Raw genomic sequence first — 23,727 nt, forward strand, 5'->3', positions numbered from 1 at the left:
GTCAGCAAGGAACTATGGGAGAGACCTCTGTGTTCTTGAACCCTTGAAAACAGTTTTGCTAAGCAGACCACAGATTTGCACGGGACCCTGTGCTTAGAGCACAGCAGACTGGTGGCTTGACTTCTGCCTGATTCCTAACCAGCCCTTCAGAAAGCAGACAGGGAACAAGCACGGCAAATTACGTCACAATTTGGCCACTGAACCACCTTCTGCCTAGTCCCACTGCTGGCCTCAGCTTTTGCTGCTGACTGCATTCACCCAGCCTGGTGCTCCCAGGACCGTTTAATAATGAGAGCCAAACAGGCTCTTCATCTCAGGAATGTTTGTATGCTAAGAAAGGTAGGAAAGCATAAATCAGGCCAGCAGACCTGCAAACACCTGCTCTTTATTCCTTCAATTCTTGCCTCATTTTCTTCCCTCATATTTTTACCTTCTTTGCCCTGCTGTTTGGAAACTCATTTAATTGTCACTTGAGATGACAAATGTCCTCTGCCTCGGTGCCCCTTCCTCAGTAACGGATGTTTCCTTTCTGTATCACTCTGCTAGTAGAATTCATTTTCTTAATTAAGAGATGCCTGCATTTATCATTTCCTAATTCTTATTTTACATCATTCTAACTTTTTTTTTTTCCTTTGCAAAAATGCTTAGGAACATCTTCTGACACTATTTATTTTATAAACGGACATTTAAATGTAATATATCCTTTCCTTAAAAAAAACATCAGTTTTTCACTTTGTGCTGGTACCTTGGTTAGCTTTCACCTTAGACTGCTGTTTTTGCTATTTCCTATAAAATACAAACAGCTATTCAGTTCAGCTGTGGAATGAAAATGAAGGATATTCTATTGATCAAAAAGTTTTGATTTGTTTGTTCTTTTTGTCATCGTTATACTACGTGCAGTCAGCCAAGGAGAACGCCTACTTTTCTGCAGTGTTTGTGGGAAGGTTTTTGTTTGTTTGTTTGTTTTTGTTTTTTAAACTTCTGTTACCAAAATCATAGCCAAACGTCTCATCCACTATCTGGTTTTAAGAGAGGCCAAAGACAACACACTGCCTTCTACAACATGACTTACTGAAGTTTAAGTCACCTGAACTGAATCACAAGAATAAATAATTTTTGGACTCAATAATATCTGCCAAAGTTTTTGCATGGTTACCTCCCACGCCCTCTCTCAGCACTGCAAACCCTGTTATAAACAGGACTTACGTCTGCAGGAAGAAACCACTTACTAGAACATTAAAATAATTTGTATTTTTCTTTGTTTTCAATTTGCTCCCCTCTGCCTCTCCTTCCCACCCTCCTCCAATTTTCATCCATCAATACAGCAATGACAGCAAAGCAGAAGGGAGCAAATGCATTTCAGTGGCATGAGATTTGGTAGAGGGGCAAGCAGAATGCAGCTGGCATTGATGGTACCTGGGATTTCTTGGCAATCTCCCATATAAGTACTAGCCAGTGTCAACATTACTTAACCTACAAATTAAAAAGAAGAAAAAAAAAATCCATTCAATTTCTTCGATCTACAGACCTTATAGTATCTGACATCATCCATGTTAATAAGGGTGTCTAATTAAATTAAGATAGTGATTGTTTTGACTTATGTTTGAAGGATTAGCAATCCATACTTGCTGCGAAAAAGGCAATTTAAGAGAAGAAAGCATTTTCCCCGCCTGGAGCAGAGAACAACCCCCAGGCTGCACACTCAGGTTTCAAAGCATGCAGCTGGGGGGGCTCAGTTGAGCTCCTCCAAGTTCAAGAGGATGAGATCACAGCAGAAATGGGTAACCATCTCATGGACTTAAGATACCATACGGGGTTCATCTCACTTTATATCTATAATGAAAGCATCACTATTTAGACAAGTTATTTAAATAACCCCTACCATCATCTGAACAAAGAAGCCCATCTGCAATGAGTCATCTGATTCACTTAAATATATACCTTGTACTAGAAGTATTGTGCATAAAGGAAGGATCTGCTTCTACCCCAATTGTGATGAGGCTCTTTGATGAGTTCAGACATTGAGATCCAGACTTTGAGATGTCTAAATTAATAAAATGAATCCCACTTCTAGTGTCCATGTCCATCACGTAGATTAGAAACAATTTAAACTGCTAAATAGCCCTAGAACATGAAATATCCTAATTGGTCTAGATAGTCAATCCACTTGGCTCCCAGCTTTAGAGTATTTGCTGGTGAAAAAAAAATAAAATAAAAAGGTAATGGTAGAATATGATTCAATATGTACTCCTACAGCCTCAGCTTCTGGTGGACCTCTGTGCTAACAGGGTAGGTCACAGTACACCCAAAATGTCACAGCAAATGATCTCATGAGGGAATTACATGGGTCACTGCAGAATAGAGCCAAGAAAAGAATTTTATACCTGTCACTCCCTGTATAAAAACTTCAGACAGTCAGAGCAGACACTCTGCTACATGCCCAGAAAAGACAGGAAAATGAAAGGGAAAGGAGGGAAGCAAAAGCAAAAGGAGATTGTTAGTCTTCTATGAAATACAAGATGATTAAATACTGTCAGGCTTTAATCCCTGCTGACAAGTAGAGCTGCATGAGAGATATGGGTTGATTAATTACAAGGAAAAAAGGCTATGGCATAGGCATGAGGCAGAAACACCAAAAGGAGGAATTTGTTATTTATTTATTTATATACAAAAGACATGCTAATGAAAGCAGAACCACTTGTCTGGATGTAAAACTTCCAGCTTTACACCTAAATCCTAATGCTGGCTCCCTGTACATCCTGGCAACAAAAATCTCTTGGCTGAATCTGCTTTCCACAAGTGAATTGAATTCAGTTCCTGTGTGAGGCTTTCTGGTCAATATGCTGGGATCTATTATTGGTGTCTGCAAAGGACAACCCTGGAAAGGCTGGCTCAACATCATGCAATGGCAAGAGGTTGATGGAAAGAAAGACCCATGTAGGACATTTCTCGGAGCATGGCTATGAAAGATTTCAGAGAGGTGTGAAGCAAAGGTTTTGAGAAGCCAAAATGTCAAAAGAGATGCAATTCAGTGAGTATCAGTAGGGAACAAACAAGCAATTGCTATTGTTTTCCATCTTCTTCCACATGAGTAGTCCGTATTCAGGGCTTTTCTGGGTTATTTGCTATACTAGGAAAATTTGATCACAGCACTAGATTTTTCTGGCACAACACCTCCCATCCCCCTGTTCCTACAAATAAGTATGGCATATTTTTTTTCTAAGATATAATAAATATTTAACAGAAACCTGTTGCTTTGTTCTCAATCCTAAACCATGCTCTCTGGTCACAGCTGTGCCAAAAAAAAAAAAAAAAAAAAAAAAAAAGACTCTCCTGGGGGGCTTTCTCATAGGTCTGTGCTCTGTTTGAGAACACTATGTTGTCCATGCCATGGATCTTATTTCACCCAGAAAACCCTGATGAAACTCAATTTCTTGTTCCAACATCCACAATTGATCTGGCATTTGCAAAGCAGCTTCCATTGTTTTATCAGTTGCTAAATAAATGGGAATTTAATTCTGGGCTGCCTGGAAACTAGTCAGCCTAGGTCTAGTATGACACTGCTAAGGTGAGCTTTTGGCTTGTAACTTTGGGAAGATAGGAGAGAACAGCCAAAAGAAAAAGGAAAGAGATTTAAAAAAAAAAAAAAAAAAAAAGGAAAAAATAGATTTTTTTTCAATAGCACATTTCCACTATATACTAACAAGGGGAATAGCTTATTTGAAATAACTCATGCTAAAGCTGAAAAAATTTAGGAGACGTTCCCATTCTCTGGGGTAAGAGAAGCCCAGTGGAGCCAACATCTGCTACAGACCCATCTTGGATACTCCAGCAAATTTCCTCAAATTAAAGCTAAAACTATCAAGCAGTTTTGTCCACTGAGAGAGATGTAATCAGGCATCTTACCAGGAGTGAATACATCTTAAAACAGGAGGCTGAACAACAAGCATTGTTACATTACAGCAATCTGAGCAGGAAGAAGCAGCTCCACACATTCCTACTCCTGACTTCCAAACACAAGAATTTGTCCTTGCAGAAGACACCACCGCCAGTGAACCCGCACTAGGGTGTGCCATGCTTGTGTGTGGACAGACTTACGACTTGTCTTTACACACCAGTGATGGTGTGGTGTTGTTTGAATGCACTGTACTTCTGGCCTGCTGAAAAAAAGAAGCCTTTTTGGGCTGACAGCATCATCCCAGAGCCCCGCCTCCCCTCCTGGCAGCAGGATCAGGGGATCACCCTCACAAATCTGGGTATGCCTTAATGAGAGTTTCAGCTTTCCTCTCTAAACAACTCAACATTTACAGACACAATTTCCAACACAAAGAAATAAGAAGAGAAGGAAGAAGCAAAGAGAAAGAAGACACGGGGGGGTGGGGTGGAAGAGGAGGAAAACAGAGACAATTCATTACAGCCCCATAATTTCATCCTGCAAAATTTCAGTCTGCATGCACCACTGATTCAATTACTGTATACAGCTTTACCCTTCAGCAGAACTAGAATTACAGAAAAACCATTTTTAAAGGTTAGTGAGAAAATTTTTCACTGGCAATGACCTGCTTCAATAGGGGCACGCAATGTAAGGTAGGAATTGTATTCGCCTTACTCTTCCAAAACAGATATTTAAATCCGTTTGGGGCTACAAGTGAAATATGTCTGGTGATCTTAATCTATTTCCCACCGAAAGCAGAGCCAAGGAACAAACTCACTTGATTACTAGGTTCTGCACAAAGTACTGAACCTGACATTAGGAAGCACATTGTACTAGACAGAGGAGCTGATCCCTACAGCGCATTTCGGAGTAGATAAAAAAAGCAGACACAGCTACGGGGTTGGCAGATCAAAGGGGCAAGGTTAAATACTCCCCACATGGGGAACTCCACTCCTCTCATCTCATGTGGTCGTGCCATCTCTCTCTCAACTATTTCTCCTTAGAGTCCTTTGTTATTTTGGCAAATATGTACTTAAATGTAAACACATATATTTCAAGGATGATATTCTGGGCTACATGGGGCATACCTAATGTTGAATGACAGAGAAGACACCAGAACTGCAGCTCCTCAGTCTTTTCACAAGTGCAATCTGAAGCATTTCCCTAAAGTTGTTTTTATGTGCCCAACAACCTAATGCCAAAAGGGCTATTTGGATGAGAGGTGAGTGGGGTTACTCCTTAAGTATCATCTTTAATTACACAAGTGTTGCTGTGTTGCCAGCACTTGTTGAAGTAGAAATGTATTCAAATAGTTTTTATTTTCCTCTCAAAACAGTACATTTCTCCTACATGTTTCATTTGCCAAAGCTACAACCCCAAGCTTAGAGAAGTTCATCTGCAGTTTAGACAACTGAAAACTGCCTGATAAATATTCTCTTTTAAATCCAGGAAGCGCGTGTCTGAGCCTCGCTAAAAAAGAGCTCTCTCCAAAGAGAGCAACAAAAGCAGTGATGGTAAATCCCAGACCACGTGCCTCCATTGAGACTGGAGAAGGGCTGAGCTCGCAGGATGCCACTGATGCTGAGAAAAGATGGAATTACTGTAACTATTTACATAATCAGCAATACTGAGACAAGATGCAGTAAAAGCAGCAAAAGCATTACTAATTATATTATTCTAAACTTAGCTCACAGTGTTCTCAACCCAATTTGGAGTTCTCCAGGGGATTTTTCCTAACTTTTTTTTTTTTTTTTTTTTTTTTTTTTTTAATCAGCTAAATTTTATCCCTCCAAAAAAACTCTGGGCAAATGACAGCTTATTCTTTGGGAAGACTGCAGTACAATTGGACTAGTGAAATATCAAGATCATTTCTGTGTAATATATTCCCATTTCCCATCCTAATTACTGACGGATTAGTTAGTGTCACTGGAATTATAATAATTTGCCTAAGTAGCAGGTTTTTAAATAAAGATGGAAGTTGCATTCACAAGCCCCTCTTCCACACATTACTTATACATACTCTGTGTCTGTTTACTCTCCACGCATGAGTGGCTATTCTGTCCCTAAAGATCCACGATAACGTGCTAACAAGGATGCTACAAGCACCTACACACTTTTGAATTTTCTCACATGGAAGCATTTGCATTTACAGGATTCTCATCACGCTAACGCATGGCTGCCAGCTGCCACCCTGTTGCATTTGATGCTAGCAGTGGTGCCTCCCCTCTCTCCCTATGCATGCACGTGGGGCGCTGCTAATTCATTTGCTCTCCCTCACACTCCTCCAGAAAAAAATAAAACCCACCTCCCCACTGCAGGCAGGCAGGTTAGTCAGGGCAATACTGCCCATGCCAGCTCCGATACCCAGGCTGAGGGTGACTCCCTTGGCAACCCTGCTTAGTGGTGGTTTCAGTCCCAGCGTGGTTTATAAATGACTACAAGCTTTTTTCTTTTTTAGTAAGTCATTTACACAAACAAAACCACTTAGTGCTGTGCACAACAAACCTTCTGGAGCAGGCTAGGCATCACTTACCTGTCATCATTATGCTCTTTTCAGCTGGTTGAGCACTTTTCTGCCTTCTAAAATAAACATAAAGGATTTGGGGGACAGGAGAGGATTTGTTTTCAAACAAAAGCCTAAGCAGTGAAATAAAGTCTTCCTGAGGATGAGGCAACCTGATCTCTTTGCTAGCTGCAGTCTCCCTCCCATTGCACCAGGGTAAGGGCACGCTGCTCTGTGGGGCCACAGCAGGTTCCCAACACCCAGATCAAGCATGTCCTGGTGAGGAAGCATCTTCATTCTCTGTCCACTCCTTCATCTCCACTGGCCCTGGACCTGGCTATGAGACCAAAGTCCTGCACCAACACTAACCCTAACCCTGAACTGAACTCGCTCCTGACAGCCATACCTGCCAAATTTAAAGATTTTCCAAAGTGCTGAAGCACTTTGTTTTGTCCTTTCCCACATCTATTTTGACCATTGTAAAAATCTCTTTTTAACCCTCTGAGGGGTATACAATGACAACTGGAACCTACAATCAAGCCATTTTCCCCTGAACTCTTACAAAAGCTCAAACCTAATGCTCCTGCTCAGCCCAGCGTGGTTAACTGAGTTGTAAACCAGTGCTGGTGCTGTGCTGGAACCAGCTGGGTGCACGTGTGTAGCACACAAATCTGCTTGGGAGATTAAGCTGATGGGAGATTAACAGTAAAGCCATAAAGGGAAATCAGCTGCTGAACTCCTACCAAAAGCCATAGGCAGCTGGGTGATTAGTGTTTTGAAAATCCTTCTTATCAATCAGGGGCTATTCTAAGGGACGAGATGGGTTAGAAATATCTCCAATTAAAGGGAAAGCTATAGTAAGTTATTGAGGAAGAGAGTTCATACTTATCAGAAGTTCAAAAAATGAGCTATTTTCACTATTCTTGTATTACTTTTTCCTGGAAAATGGGCCCATTTTGAACAGCAGCAACACATTGTTCCTGGATCAAGCACTCGTCACATGTAATAGGAAAAGGACAGCATTACCGCTTCCACTTTACAGGTGGCACAATGGGAGGGCTCTGATGACACCTTTCCTACAGCGACAGAGAGGATTATGTCCTGGGAAGGCAGAGCCCCCGTTCCACCTGCAACTGTTGAATAACACTTTTATGTATGTAGGCAGCAAGCAGAAAATATTGGCAGGAGCCACAGTGTGGTAATGCACAAGTGTGACAGGAAACCTGAATAATCGCTTATCTTGTGATATAGAAGCAACAGGGGTCCAATTCAACACAATATTCCAGCAAGTTTGGTAAACACACCAGAGACTGCTTGATAATCATTTTGCCTGTTTCCAGAAAAAAAAAAAAAAAGAAAGACCTTTTGAAGTTTGTGCATGTGATGTCAGTTCATTTTTCAAAGGGGCAACATGACAGCTGTGTTGGAGATAATCAAGAAACCTGGGGGCAATTAGGTTTTAATGCTGTGACAGTGGGGAAGTATATCAACCTCCTCATTACAGCCACCAGTTTCTCTGCAAAATGCTCTATAATAAGACACAAGGGATATCATCATTTCTTTGCAGAACATTTTTGTGATTTTTGGTTATTGTTGTTTGAAACCATGCAAGGAATTACTTGCAAATTTGCAAATGTCAATCACAGATACAGCACCCTGTTTACAGCACAGCAAGTAAACATTATTACATTTATAATCTCCATTAGGTAGAGGAAAGGAAGTTTTGCAGACCTTGCTGTTTTCTACAAACTTAAAAACAAATCTGACAGGAGGCAGTGCTTGCAGAGTGCTCTTTGATTTCCCTGGTACATCTATACCTGATGCAGGAACATGCGGGGTCGCTGACGGGGCCCCTGATTACCTCCCATCTGGCAAATTACTGATATTCACAAAATGCCAGGTAAGGGTGATGGAGCACTCCTGGAAAGCCAGAATATCCAAAGCACAGAGATGCCAGCTGAATTATCCACAGAAAAATTGTTCCAGAAACAGGTGCTCAACCTGGGCTCTGTTTTTCTTTTCTGCTATTTTCTTCTCTTGGTACATTGCAATTTTCCATTTGTTCACAAACATTTATGAGTGTGTCCTCTGTGGAAATTGAACATTCAAGGTCTGCTTGGAGCACCTTTTTCTCCTGATGCAGAGACTGTAGTTCAGGTTGTTACAACATCAAGAATGAAATGGACTTCACTGTGCCACAGAAATCTCACCTGTAAGTTATTGCCTGAGCCTAAAAGCCCATACAATAATTGGTCATAAAAAGTATGTATTTTCATTATATTCCGGAGCAGTTCAGCAAAGCAAAGGTTTGGGGAGTTCGACCATGCCAGAGATTATTGACATGCTGCTCAGGGGTTAGACACAGCTGAGGGCAGAATCACTATCCATCATCTCCCTGTGTCCTGCTTCTCCACCTACAAATGCAGCTGGTCTTCCCCCCCTTATGTCTTTGGTAAAAGCACTCACACTTTTCCTTCACAGTTCCAGGGAAGCTTTTTGAATCCTCGATCATTTCACATAATGGTCTTGTGGAGAGAGAAAATGGAAGGGGACATAACTCAGCGGTTGGGGATCGTGCCTAGGCAATGTCTTGAGGGACAAGGAAGAAAGAGCATCCCATTCCCTCTCTGCTCTAATCCCCCTCAGTCCCACCACCCTCCTGGCTGTATGAGTTCAAAACCAACTCTGGCAATTATACGCTGTTAAATATAAAGCAGAGCAGTATCAGTTTCAGCAGAATGTCTACAGCACCCAGCAAAGCACCAAACACACAGCATCCCAGCCAGCACACCTCACCTCACAGCTCTGCCAGCAAGGGAGCTCTGGTGGGACACAGCACTCCAACAGCTGTCCAGCTCCCACATACAGAGCCAGAGCCAGAGCCGTCCCCAGCACCTTCCATCTCTTTCTTCCCTTTCCCCTGAAAGCTTCAAGGACCCACAGCAATACCAAGCACAAGCTCCAGCCAATGCTCCTTTACATTCAGTTTGCACAGGTGTAAATTGACAACTCAAGGCAAGAGAGAATCAGCTTTCTTCAGCAGCCAAAGGTGAAGATATGCTCTGTTTTCACTTGTACAACCTCCTTTTCTCGAAGCTCCCTGTGTGATATGAACCTGCTGCCCTTTGCCTTCCCTTCCCATGAAGGAGATTACAGAGTCCCATACCACCACCTGCACTGCTGCAACACAAAACGCCAGATTTCCAACAAGAGAGAGAAGGCGAGTGAAACAAGGAATTCGTGATGAAAGACTACCTGTTCTCAGTCTTCTTTCCTAGTTCTGCACTTAGACTTATGCACGACACAGTTTGGTTTTATATGCAGGTCACTCAGTCATTCTCACACATACATCAGGCACTGCTGGAAAATGTGGCCATTATCCATCAAGTCCTTTGCTTTAGTCAGCTTCCAGTGAAGAGTAATAGATGCACTTGGTGTTGTCACATCGTTGTCCAAAATGTCAAGGAAAAAAGCCTTGAACATTAACAACTCCCTAAGGAAATCAGTTCTTAAAAAGACAGAATGGGGGTGGTGGGTGGTGAGTGCGAGGGATGGAGAGTAAGATGCAGAGCATCCCTTTTTATCGGGGATGAGGTATGCAAAGAAGTGCCCTTAGTAGCTGTATGCCAGCCAAGATAAAAAGCACCAATGCTGTGGTTTTACTTCCACTGAAGTTTACATTACATCTTGGATAGCAAAATGTGATCATGTTCGTTTTAATTTCCAGGATCCAGAATTTGAAATGATCTTTGCTTTTGATATCATACGTTAAGAGAAGTATTAAGTTGAACAGTAAAGGTAGTCTCTTCCCAAGGCACTTCTATTAAGATTCAATAGTGCAGTGAGGTGATAGTATCAGGCAGTGCAAATCTTTGTGGACAGTAAAGGAAAAGAAGAAAAAAATAAAAAAGAAAAGAAAATGATGATATCAAAGATGACAAGAAGCAGTACCTAAAGTTAGGAGGAAGAGGAGGTCGGACACAGAAACTAATCAAGGTGACAGTGGTATTTTCCTGGTGCAGTCAACATTGATGATCTGCTTTTAAAAGGTTTGCTAAAGGTAAGAGAGAATGAAGAAAAGCTTCAAACCTTTTAAAGCTAGGTAAAATGCAGACATGAAAAAGATATTTCTCTGCTGAGATGCAGGGAAGAAAAGAGAAATGAAATGGGAGGGAATTAATATCTGGTCCAGAACAACCTGCTAGTAAATTTTGGCAGCTTGCTAATAACTAAAATCGACATGACCTGGGACTACAGGAAACCCTGCAGAGGAGCAGTGACCAGTGGTGGTGAGCTTCCAGTAGTGGTGCACCTTTTTGCAGTTTCAGCAGCAAATGCACAGCATCAAAACCTCAAGTGAGAAGGATAAAGTGCAATAAATTTGACAATGCTTTGCCCACTCTATTTTCATTGAGCGCTCGTTTTACACAACTACTCATTGCAGCACAATGAATTATGTTCAAGAGAGGTGCTCATAAAAATAGGAAAATAAAGCAGAAGTTAGACAAGACTGCAGGAATCTGGCTCAGCGATGAGTAACGTCACCAGTTCAGTCACCTGCAGCAGATAAATCCTTTACTTCTCCAAACTCAAATGTATGCAGCCTAACCCACAAAAAACTCTGAAAAGGGACCTTTCAACTCATGTCCAAGCTCTGTAGACCTTCAGACAGGTAAGGCATGGCCACACTCAGCACTACAACCTCCCTCCAATTCCTTAATTGGCTTTGAGTATTACTGATAAGTAATTGATATACAGGAAATGAATGTAAGGCCTCCGACGAGTCTGCTTCTGCATACAAATACAGGCAGCTGAATGTGAATCAGCAGCAAACACTGCAGCCCTTCCACTCCTATGGCATTTCCACTATGGACGTGCTTAAAATATTTCAACATAAAGTGTTTCACTTTGTATAAATGATGCCGGCATAATTTCCAATGTCATTTCAGAGAGGAAACTGCAGAGGACTGAGAGGGTCAGATAAAAACAAAGATAATGTATTATGCTAACACTATTTTGGATGAGAATATAGAGAAGAGAGAAGCTTAAGGGACAGCACAATAAGAGAGCAAGATAAAGAGAAAAGACACACAAAGGCGAGCATACAGCTCTCCACGCATTCAGCCTTTACATACAATCTTCCTATTTTTTCCCAAGCCAAAAAAAAAAAAAAAAAGTCCCAAAATTAAGATCTATGCACAGCCTAAATTTGTATTTAGTGCCAACTTTGTGTCTGCATCAAATTCCTGTACAGTGCAAGATGCAACACTGTAAATATTCTCATTTTCATTATTTTATCAAATTGTGTTAACTTTCTTTCTGCAGCATTCTGAGGCTGGCAACACTGAGACGTGCAGGAAATGTAAATCACTCCCTTTTGATATGATAACCGTAGCAGTGAATTGCATCCCAGAAATCAGCTCAGGATTATAGCTGAGAACTCGCTGAAAGGCACTTAGCTGTGGCTTTGCGCCAGGAGGGTAAATTTCAGCTGGCAGGTCAGCGCAAAGCGGACTCAGGTCTTGGGAAAGAAGAACAATACATAACATACAGCTATCTCTGGCTGCCCGGACCTCAAAGCCAACAGCCTCAGGGTCGATATATAATTAAAGGATGCCAACAGGTGTTAAAAACAAGTGTATATTTATGTATGCAAATGTATGGGAGAGCTATATAAAATATGAATAAGCACCTAGGCAAGTGACAGCCAGCAGGCTGTAGGATAAAATCTATTTGCCAGACAAATACAGATGCATACATAAACAACCACATACAAATAATAAAAAAAAAAAAAAAAAATGCTTTTCCTGCATTAAATTATTTGTGGTAAAGTACATTATTATAATAATTTTAATCATGTAACATTTATTTAAATCATTTCTCAGTTTCAAAAATTTAGCAAATATTGGAATGCTAATAAAGATAATGAGAAAGTGAAAAATAATTGTTTTTCCAATGTCTTATTTTCATGTGTAAATGCTCCTGCTAACAGCTTCTTGTGTTAACCCTGGGCCAGGACTCCATTGAATTAGGTAGTGCGCAAACACAAAACCAAAAAGCTCTGAACCCTACGGAATTTGCAGCTCTAACAGAACAGAGGCAGCAGATGGATATAGACAGAAATAATCAAGAAATTTTAGTTAACAAGGCAGGAGTTAGTCTGAGCAAACCAAATCCCTGATTGCCGTGAGCATCGCACAGGCACAACAAAGAGGAGTTTTGATCATCGATGCCCTGCACCACACGGAGCTCTGCGCATCCTTCATCTTCGCTGCTGTGCTCCATCTGTCACCCCCCCGCTTCCTGGCAAATGTGTATCACTCACCCACTGCACTTCATCTCGTAGCATGAAAACTCTTTGGGCCAGGGACTGTCATGTACCACCTCACCCTCCAGCACCAAGCATGGTAGGGCTTAAACTGGTCATGGAGATAGATGAAACGATTTAGGAATGAAATGGTTAATAAATAATAATGCTTATTAGTAACTGCTTCAGCAGTTACTAATACATTAATCCAGTCATTGGATTTTTTTATATGCATTTTTTATTTTATATTCATTTTTTCCCCTCAGATACCTCCCTAAGACCAACAGCAACCAACAGAAAACGCTGCTTAGAGTCAAGGTTCATGGAGACTTCAGTCTGCACAGTTCCACGCCTACAGATCATATTACCTTTCCAGTATGATGCACTGAATTGCAAGACAAGAAGGCAGTTCCTACAAAATGGCATGTTCGATAGTAGTAGCTGCAACTTCCGTGCTCAAATGTACAATGTGACAGATTTTCCAATGCAATCCAAACTTCAGAAGTGGAAAAAAAATAGAATGTAAATGGACCTTGCTTGCTCTTAAATCACTGTTAGCAAATTTGAATCTGTTTAAGCTGGCCGTTTAAATCAGGCCTATTTAACTTGCAAAGGTAAGTCAGGTTTTATTGATCACTCCAGTGCTTATAAATGCACCCTTAAAAGAACGAGACTAATGATAGACAAGCACACAGCTCGGTTGCTAAAGGCTCACTAGAAATATGTGTGATAATATTTACAGCCCTCGAGCTATGTTGTTGTCTGCACAATTTATATACGCACCAGAATGCAGACTGTAGGCTTGCCAATTCGTATTGGAATGATTAAAAAGCAAAAAAACAGAAAAACAAAGCAACCACCAAAATCAGAGCCTTACCAGAAAGGAGGTGGGTTAGCATTTCAGTTTACTAAAAGTACAGCCATGAACTTCCAGAATACTGTCACAGCAACACAAGTGCAATTCACTTCTTGTTTATTGTTCCTCAACTGCTTTTAATGCAATATTTTGTGACTGGGTTTCCTACTCAGAGTCCTTGCTATGTCCTGAATTTTGAACTACTAACAACTGGTGGCATTATTCCAGTTGCCATAGAAATAACACAGACTTATTGTTATTTATATTATGGCATCACCTAGAGGTGCTTTTAATTAATCAGAGCTCCTTCTTCTACACTGCTCAGAGAAGGGCCAGAGAAGAAGCATGTTTATAACACTGATGAAATTTTTAAATAAACAAATGCTGACTATTTGAAGAACCTAGATTCTAGAGGAGTGAGATGATAAATAAAGGAAATAAATAAATATGATCTTGCTGGGGGCTGGTGATCATCATAGCAGAGAAATAAGGGAATGTCTAAATAAAGATTTGCAGCACTTTCCACCCATATGGACGAGTACAGACTGAACACATTGCTAGCTCTAGATATAGCCTTGCTTGATACTAGCTTTTTGCTTTGCTACCCTAGCTTTTTGTAAAGGATTTCACTTATGAACTGCCTTTCAGAGAAATAAAAAATATTATTCTGTACAAAACTAAACATGACATTTGTTTTGTTATTTTTCACACCATGCTAAAATAAAACTACAAAGGTTTTCAATTGATAGACACATCACTCCCATCCCAACTAAATACTATTTTTATGGCCTTAGAAAGTTTCTAAATATAATATTTACAGACACTTAATCACAGAAAACAACCAACAACAACAACCAACAACCAACAACAACAACATAAGAAAATTTACTGCAGTTAATGTACTAGAAGACAAGATTTCTGGGTTTTATTCTACTGCAGACTTGTGCAACTCAAACAAGTTCCTGAATCAACCCTTACTCAAGTTTCTTCCTCCATCTAATGAACAGGTGAGGTGCATAAATGGATCAATGCCTAGGACATACTCTGGAGCTATGCTGTCAAAATAGCTAGAAAATCCAATAATAAATAGTATAAATTCCCATCATCAACTTTAGGCAATTATCCACTGTTTATTAGCCTCCAAAGTGAAGGCTAATAAATCTGCTTATTTTAGCAGATAAAGTCAAATTACCCCGACTGAAGTTGGTAAGTGTTCAAAGATGAACAGCTACAGCCTCATTTGCTTTTTGTTATTTTTGATGAAATGTCAGCTCAAAAACTGTAAGATATTTCCTGGTTATTTAGGCAATGTGAAACTTGGGCAGTTATTTTCCAGGAAACACGGCCTGCCTGACAGGTCTTAAATGAATAAAAGTGATATTATTACAATTATCATTAGAAGAAGATGTCCCTCATCAAAATGTGTCTGGATTTTAATTGACAAGGTCTGGGTTAATGCTGTGAAAATGCCAATGAAAGCAAAGCCTGTGGCTCAAACTAATTGTCAGCACTGAGCAACCTCAACCTCTAACCCACCACAGATTTATCACTCTGTGCACACTGTACTCATGACAAGAAACGTTTGAATTAATCATTAACAACGAGAAATTCCTCCCAGACAGAAAGTGAGCAGAGTGCAGGGCTGCCTACCCCTCTTTCCCTTGCTCCCGAGCCGAGGAGAGGTGCCTGCAAGCCTTCCTAATGAGGAACACTTTCTTGTTGTTGTTTTGCCATCTTTAAGACCATTGCAGGGGAAACTTTCAGTGCTCCTAAAATGAGGAGAGAGGCATTAATCTGAGCGAGCTGCAGTGCACATAGGGCTAAATGTCCTCCCACCTCCCTGGCCATCCTCCCCAGCCAGCTCCAGCACACCAACAGGCACAGGGCCTTGATGGGCGAGATGACAGAGGTGCAGTTGCACAACGTGGGCTCACACACGAGCACAAACCTCATTGCTGATACTGACAGAGTTCCTTCGTCCCAGAAACACTTGCACAATTGGTCCACCTTCTGGAAAAAGGCCAACCTGGTATGCAGCACGCTTGCTTTCCAACACACAGACTCATAGTGCTCACCCAAGGTACAGTGGCTGTCATTCAGGGCACCCAGCCTGCTCCTGCTGCTGATTGTTCAGATGAACTCATCTGCTATGGGGGTGTCCGTTTTTAGTACCAGGCTACGCAGCCGAGCACCCACCACTTAGCCCTTAACCTGCTGATTCAGGGGGCTTCCTCCCTGGTGGCAGTCATCAGTCTCAGTGCATTGGCTACACCAGCAGAGACCAACAGACAGTGAAAATGTCAGGAGAGAAGCCAACAAAGGCTGGGACGCGAGCATCAGCCCAGCACAACCTACAGCCTCCTTACTTCAGCCACAAACATGGTAACCCTTGTGAAAGTCCCCTCAGTTGGCAGTCAACATCACTCTTCACATCTGACTTCATAAATAAGTAAAAACAAAAGGTTCTGCAAGAACCTCACTGAATTCTTACCTTTACTTATTCTACACCAGAATAGTGGCACAGACCCTCCAGAATACTGCTGGCCATAAGGGAGGCTGACTGCCTCCCGTACCTGACAAAGGCCCGAGGCCTGCTTGGTAACTGCGTGCACCTCAGCCTCACTCTGCTTGCCTTGTGCAGCCTTTGCTCTGCATGCCTTGGCTCTCAGCTTTTCCATCTGCGTGGGTGATGGCATCATCGTGACGCAGCTTGAGCACACATCAATCCGTGAGGTTGCTCCCCAGCCCAGGACTCTGTATGACATCTGATGCAAAATGAAGAATTCCTCCCCCATGCCACGTTAAAAATGGAAAGCACAACAAAATTAAAAGAAAGGAAGGGAGAGTTATCTCCTAAAAAGTCAAGGGCCAGCTCCTGAGGTGGGGAAAAAGGCAGAGGTCTGCTAACATCCAGAGGCACTAAGTTTGACTGGCAAGATATAAATGGAGCTACTGAAACCACCTTACAGAGAAGCAAAACATAGACACATGCCGCCATCATCTACCAACTACTGGGAGAAAACAAAAGACTGAGTTTTCTGTGGTGAAGGAATATAAAGCTACCTTGCTTAGAGGATGCCAGAGTCAGCAGGGGCTCTGTGGCCCCTTCCCAGTACCTGGAGGCAGAGGCTGCTGGTGGCATTAGCATAGGCACAAAAACCCAGCTCACTTCAACACCCCATTCCTCCCAGAAACAACTTCTTCCATTCACGACCAGCTATCCCACTTTTCTAATTTTTGCCGTTTTCTATAGATTCACCATAAAAACTACAAACTAGAAAGTTCCCAATAAACGATGCCAAAAAGACCTCTCAATTCACAGCAAACGTTTGGCTGCATACATTCTATCTTATTTTCAAATGTTTTCAGTATGTTTCAGCTTCCCTTCATTAAAGATATTCATAATTATTAACAGTGCATCTAAAGAAATTGTACAACATTTTTGTGCTTCCAAATACAGACTCTTGGCTGAAATAAATAAATAAATAAATAACAGATAAAACATATCAACAGCACTAGAAAGAGGTCTGTATTGATCAGGAGACAGAGCTCGGGCAGAGGAACCTGAGAGCCATCCCATTGTGATTTAAGTCCGTAACTTCTACCAGGCAGGAATTTGGCCCATTACAAAATCCTACCTGTTTTCTCACAGCATCATTTTTCAGTTAACTGTCAAATTAGTCAGGAGCCACAACCATTTTTCATGATAAAAATGTACAAAGTGGAGAATTCTGGTATCTTAACTGAAAACTTGAAGAGCCCAGATAATTTTTCTGGGCTAAAGAGACATGTTTAACACAGCAAAGTAGCTTCATCACACTTCACACCAGCTTCTGCTGTGGCTTTGCAAGTCTGTTTCCATTGCATGCTTCCAGAATCCTTTCAGACTAAGTGAAGGTTTAATTGCAGAAAGTTAAAACAAATGATAATTTCTAAGCCCCGAATGCCCCCTTTCAAAAGTTGTCGGGGCTTTCCAAATTTCTAGGTCTTTTGGGCTCTTTCATGCACTTCACGGAACTATCCAAGGAAGGGCATCTTTGGCACTTAAATAAATTGTGCTGTGTCAGTTCTGCAGTGCTCAACTAAAACCAGCAGGACCCAGCACGCAATTATGAGACCAGAACGGCTCCCAAAGTACACATGGTACTGAAGCTTCCAGCAATTATTTCTGTGATCCTTAAGACAGAGGTTGTTCAGGGAAAGAACTGCTCCTTTTGGTAATTACAATCCCAGGGCTATGTGATGCCTGTCAGACTCTCCCTTTGTACATCACAGGCCACTTTTGTGGATCATTGTAAAATAAATGTGTCATCCTGATGGGATTTTTCCTAGTCACTCTCAAATTCAGAAAACACGACAAGCTGTAGCTCATCTGAACCCGAACGTACCCAAGTTGCCACAACAAAGAAACACAAAATGTTGCTTCCTGACTACTTACTGACATGGGACACGGGTGGTTTCCTCAGCACAGACACAAGCAGTAACCAACTGGATGTGCAACTAAGCCAGCATTTGTCCAACAAGATGTAAAAATGACTTCCTGGGTGATGTCACAGTACGGGCGGAGCAGTAAAGGCTCTCGAGCATCCTGAATCATCAGGCCTACATGTGACATTCTCCACTAAGCTTTGTTCTGGCAAAATCCCCACTGTTCTAGGAAGGAAAGGCAGTATTTTCATTTCTTTTCTGCAAGGCTGGATGTAAAGCTTGGAAAGCAGAGCTTCCTTAACCACATGGCAGGAGGATGGTAGTTCATAATTAATTTTCCACATCAACTGTTGGCTGCCCTCCTCTTCCTCGCTGCTAGGCTGCAAACTGTCAGTGGAGACTTATCCAAGAGCAGACATGCCACAGAGCAAAAAGCATGGTTATTATTAGCTGTACTTTATAGCGTGGGCTAGCCAAAAATAAGAGGTAAGTGAGCTGGGGCACAGCAAAAGAAGTACCAGAGCAAATGCAGCCTTGTCTGAAGCTGCTTATCTAAGAAACGCAAAATGAAAGGGGTAGAAAAGCAGGATGAGGAGAGACAGATAGACGGGCAGGTTGCAAGCAGATATGGGAATGTGTTTTCAGAAGGTTTTGAGCCAGGCAATTCCAAAATGTCTGCAGCCTGAAGTTTTCACCCTAATTTGACTCTGCCCAGCCTGTGGCCCAGGGGCTGCCAAGCAGCAGCTCAGTGGTGGTAAGGGGCTCTGAACTGCTGCATCTGCTGCGAGAAAGAAGCTTTACTCCATTCAGACCTTGGTTAACGTTTTCCTTTCAGACTTCAAATTTCTCAAAGACCAGAGTGCAAAGTAATTACAAGGAGGTCTTTGGTCCTTACAGGAGAAAGGTCTCCAGGAGAAAATTAACCACTACTTCATCACGCTCTCTGAAGTCCAGAAGGCAGAGCTGTAAGGTGACAGCCCAGGAACAAGCCCATTTATATGACTTAGGGCAGATCCATTGACTTCTCAGTATTTCAAGACTACAGGTAAAGGACTATTATATTACTGTTCTGTGATTGATATCTTAAGAATTCGATGTTAGTTTTGGAGTTTCTTATTTTCTTTCAGAAATTCAACTCAGTTCTGCTGCTGATATCAGCTTTTAATTCATTTTACACCAAGATATTTTTTTATCAGAAATTGTGCTTTGATATGTGTCAGGTTGATGGATTCAATAAAAGCCCTGTCAGGAGAAGCAGAGTGAATAGGGTTGCAGAAGTGGTGTCATCAATGGAATTGATACGTTAACAGCCAGTCTGCTGATCTTGCTACAAAACATGCAAGTATAATAGCCATTTTATTTCCTCACCCTGGCAAAATAGTTCAGATAAACACTAGAGAATATTTGCATAAATATTACTCATACGAACAAGCTCAGAGTGCTCATTAATAGATAAATATATATATATAGAGAGAGAAGGTGATTCTGTATCCAGTTCTGTTTTCTTATTTGGTGTGGAAAATCCAATTGAGAAAAACAGCGTTTACTGAAAACTTAACTTGAGGAATTCAAGCAGATATCCCCTCACACTCCAAGTGAATGTTTCCTTCAATAAAACAGAAAGAGAATTTCACTGATGTATTCAGACACAGCCAGTAGACTTGCACCCCTCATCAAGCCATTGGAAAAAATCACATTATGGTCTTACTGACATCCACACGTAGAGACCCGCAAAATCAGTGTTTGTTTCTGATTTCATAAATAAAATTATGTAAAAAGCAAGAAGAATCTGAGGAGAGAGGCAGTAATTTTTTTGACCAAATATGGAGAATGAGAAAAGCAGAGCTGCTTACTGCACTGCTATAGGTCAAGAAGGGCTTGCATATACAACTACACCCTCTCTTTGCTTCGCCTGTATCATACCATCACAGTTGTAACACTGCCTCTACACTGTCCTATAATAAAATGAAATTTTGTTAATTGATCTGATTTACAAAATATTTGGGAGTGGTTAAAATAAAAAATGTAATGTTGGAATTAAACTTAAAAAAAAAAAATAAAAATAAAAAATTACAGCCTAAACGAAGCAAAATATCCAAAGCAATTCATCTGAAATAGCTGAATTACACTGAGGATTTATGCCTATGTAATGAAGACAATTAATTGCTACGAGATCCATAAAACATTAAATGAATGTTGGTGGGGGTTTTTTTGTTTGTTTGTTTTTCCAATTCTACTTGCAAGATAAAATTTATCAACTATGGTTAATGTCTACTTAAAATTTTTCTCATATTTATTGAATGTGCTTTTTCAGCAGAACAAAGCATTTTACTAACCTGATTCTACTAATCTAAAAATCTAATCTTAAAGCAATTTAAGGAGAAATATTACTCTACATTTCATCTACAGATCAGTTAAAAAAAAATCCTTACACAATAAGAATACCATCATCACAAACAATGAAGTGCTGCTAAAAGGGAATCAGCTTGTCTCATGTGAGCAAACAACTTATGCTGCAAGATGAATGCATTCAGTTAACATTATCTGGACATATTTTGCCATTTCCAGCAGAGATACAGAGCAAATGCAGATCGTGATGTCATTTGGTGTTACTGTAATCGCTTAACTAAACTAAACACATGAAAGAAGCTGGCTCAGATCAGAGCAGGAACCTCAGTCAAACAGATCCGCATCCAAATCTCGTGCTTTGCCCTATAGGTTCCTCAGCAGCTCAGCCAAGGCTATCTCCATGCCTCCAGCCGTGGGTATCAAACACACCCACACAACCTCTGCTGCCCGAGGTGTGAGTCTCAGGGACCAAGAGTCAGGCTAATTCTGATGAGAAGGACGTGGGGAGTCCGTCACACTGCTGGACTGCCCAAAGCAGGGCCAGCACTGAGGTCACTGCCAACCAAACGTCCTAGCCTCACAAAACTCAACTTGTCCAGGTGACTGGAACAGCCGAGGTCTGGAGGTGTGCATCGTTACCATCACCATTAAGGGATAGTTCCTATGAACAGGCTAATAGTTCTTTACAACATTTCCCTGGGCTATCCTATCAATACTGCTTTTATTGCATGAAACAACACCAGCAATGCAGCAACCAGGACACTGTAACTCCCCTGGAATCTGTTCTCCCCTCATTCCCCTGTGCTGCAACTGCACAAATGCAGACACCAACTGCCCACACCTGCAGTGGATCCCCACACATCACGGGACACCCAGTGCACCCAGTGGAACACACACAGAGAAGGGGAGATACATTTACTTTCACCTACAAATCTCAAACACAGAACTAAACAAACTGCTGCGATTTCTACATTATAATAGAGTAAAATATTTCTCCATAGGAGCTGAGAAGCTCTCTTGGTTATGAAATACCTCCCTTACAGCCTTCTCCTTTAGGTATTATAATCACAAGAGCAACAGCTTGGAAATAAACAAAAGTAAAGATGACAACAAAATCCTAAGTGATGTTTAACAGGCTTCTCTTCTAGAAAACAGATGCTACTGTAGCAGACAGACAAACAGAACAAGTACTGCAGGGGTTTTAACGATAGAAACCTCTCCTCCTGACACCAATGTGGTTTTCTTGAAACACCTGAACAGATTAATAATATATACTATAGGCAGAACAGACCTTTCTTGACTCTCAACATTTAAAAGGTAAGGACATAATTTAAGCTATTCCAACATTTTCTACAATTACTGGATACAGGCACGTACCTACAGAAGCCACTTTAAGGCAGGTATGCAAAATGTTCAACACAAATCACCTCCCAGAAATGCCTGTCTTCACAGGGAGCTTAAGCAAGAATCTAGGTAAATGAATCCCAGCTGGCATCATGATCTGAGTCTACCTGTAGGAATCCAGTGCTCTGGTACAGCCTGGCAGAGGCAAGCAGGCACAGGTCTCAGTTTGTGCAGCATTGCTCTGTCACTCTGGCTCATCCTCACCATGTCATGGGGGCTGTGGGATATAAGAAGTCTCAGCTACCACCCACCTGGGCAGCAGATAGAACCACAGGTTTGGTCTCCTCACCAGCACCTTCTGATCTTCCCAATAGCTGCACTTGCAACACTGGATATACATGTGCACCATAAATTATATAGGAATTGCGTTTTTCTGGCAATGTACAAACTTTCAGGTGCCACTGGTTTCCAAGCAGCACAGCCTTTCCCCCAGAGCCCTTCCCAACAAGTGCTGCCTGGGTGCACAAGCACTACCTGCAGGGCTGAAGCATGAAAATTTGAGCCTAAATTTCCAGAGGTAACACTACAGGTGTGATGATATCAAAAGCTGAAGAATGAAAGCATAGCCTCATGTTTTCTTAGAGACTTTTAAGTAAGTCTTAAGTAAGTCCTTTTTTTCCCCACTAACACCAAATACGGGTGTTATATTGCTGCTATAATTTTGTCAACAAACCGTACTGCTGGTTCAGTCATGAAAGAGAAGTCAATACCTATGTGTTAAATAAGAAAGGATAGCATCATCTGATGCCATTCTATGAGCATCTTGGAACCAATACTTTAAATTTTATTCTTTGGAAGCAAATTTTGCCTCCACAGAAACAACTTGGCCTACAGAAAAGAAACTGCAGTATCAGAGGCTACACTGCCCTAAATGCTTCTACAGCACAGGATTTGTCTACAGTATGTTCCTTAAGTCCTGGCCTTCAATTTATTGTTAAAAGATGGGTTACATATTTTCTTGCTATGTTTACAGTATAACAAAGGAAATGTTTTTGTGTTATATGAGAACTTCCACACAAGTAAAAATTATAAAAGCCACGCAACAAAGAGGGCACGTAAGCTTATGCAAGAAATTGGTATTATTACTGTCCTTGGCAAACAATGAAAATATACCAAACACAAAGGGGAGCACAGGGCTGTATTACAAATTGGCTACTTCAGCGTTGTTTATTATTTTCCTCTCTGACCCTCTGAACTACAGACATAAGTGAAACACAACAAGTGAGACTTCCAAAATGAGGGTGTCTATCAGCACGTATGCATCATCATCAACAAAACACAACCATCAATGAGCACTGTGTTCAATAAAACACTTGATATAAACACGCACCCCCTTGAGCCCAAGACTTTAAAAACACTTCAGTTTTGATGAACACTCTCCAAATTCAGAGAGAGCAAAGGTTATTTACTGAGGCAGTATGAGCATGGCACATATATAACAACAAACACAAAGGCTGCTAACTTACTGTTTTCACAGTATGTAGATACACAAAAAAACAGTACAAAGACAAAAGCAGGGGGAGAATGACATACCTTACCAAACGTGAATGTTGGACTCAACTCGTTTCAGAGCAACATTGGTGTGCAGTAAGTTCCCCAGGTGACCACCAACCGCAACTCCTTTCTAAGGTCCCCAGAGGGTCCAGCTCACCCTTGTCCCTGAGGAAGATTCAGTGTCCTCCAGTACGTTAGAGCCTCAGCTGCAGAAGATGCTGTTCAGAAAAAGGAGAGAGGAGAAGGTGTGGAATTAAATTCTAGGGTCAGTTGTTTGGCAGATTCAGAGCAGAGCATAAGACAACATCTGATAGGAATGAAATGTCAAGGCAGGACAAAGAGCCTGTGACAATCCATCATGCATGGCACCTTCAGAGGGCAATCTTTGAATTCAGGAATGGTGGTGCAAAGCTATTCTTGCTTTACAATACTTTAATAGCACCACTGCACCA

General features: G+C 41.3%; 1 protein-coding gene across 3 annotated transcripts in view; it reads right to left on the reverse strand.

Annotated features, from left to right (window-relative positions):
• The window catches only part of SGCD (sarcoglycan delta), a 204,403-nt gene extending 180,915 nt beyond the window's left edge, over positions 1–23,488 (reverse strand). For all 3 annotated transcript variants that reach the window (XM_032196768.1, XM_032196765.1, XM_032196767.1), the window contains exon 1: positions 23,315–23,488. The gene's annotated coding sequence lies outside the window, so the exon portion shown is untranslated. The remainder of the gene's footprint in view (positions 1–23,314) is intronic.
• Positions 23,489–23,727: the final 239 nt, after the last annotated feature.

The sequence above is a fragment of the Aythya fuligula genome, chromosome 14 (genome assembly GCF_009819795.1).
Source record: "Aythya fuligula isolate bAytFul2 chromosome 14, bAytFul2.pri, whole genome shotgun sequence".
Lineage (NCBI taxonomy): Eukaryota > Metazoa > Chordata > Aves > Anseriformes > Anatidae > Aythya > Aythya fuligula.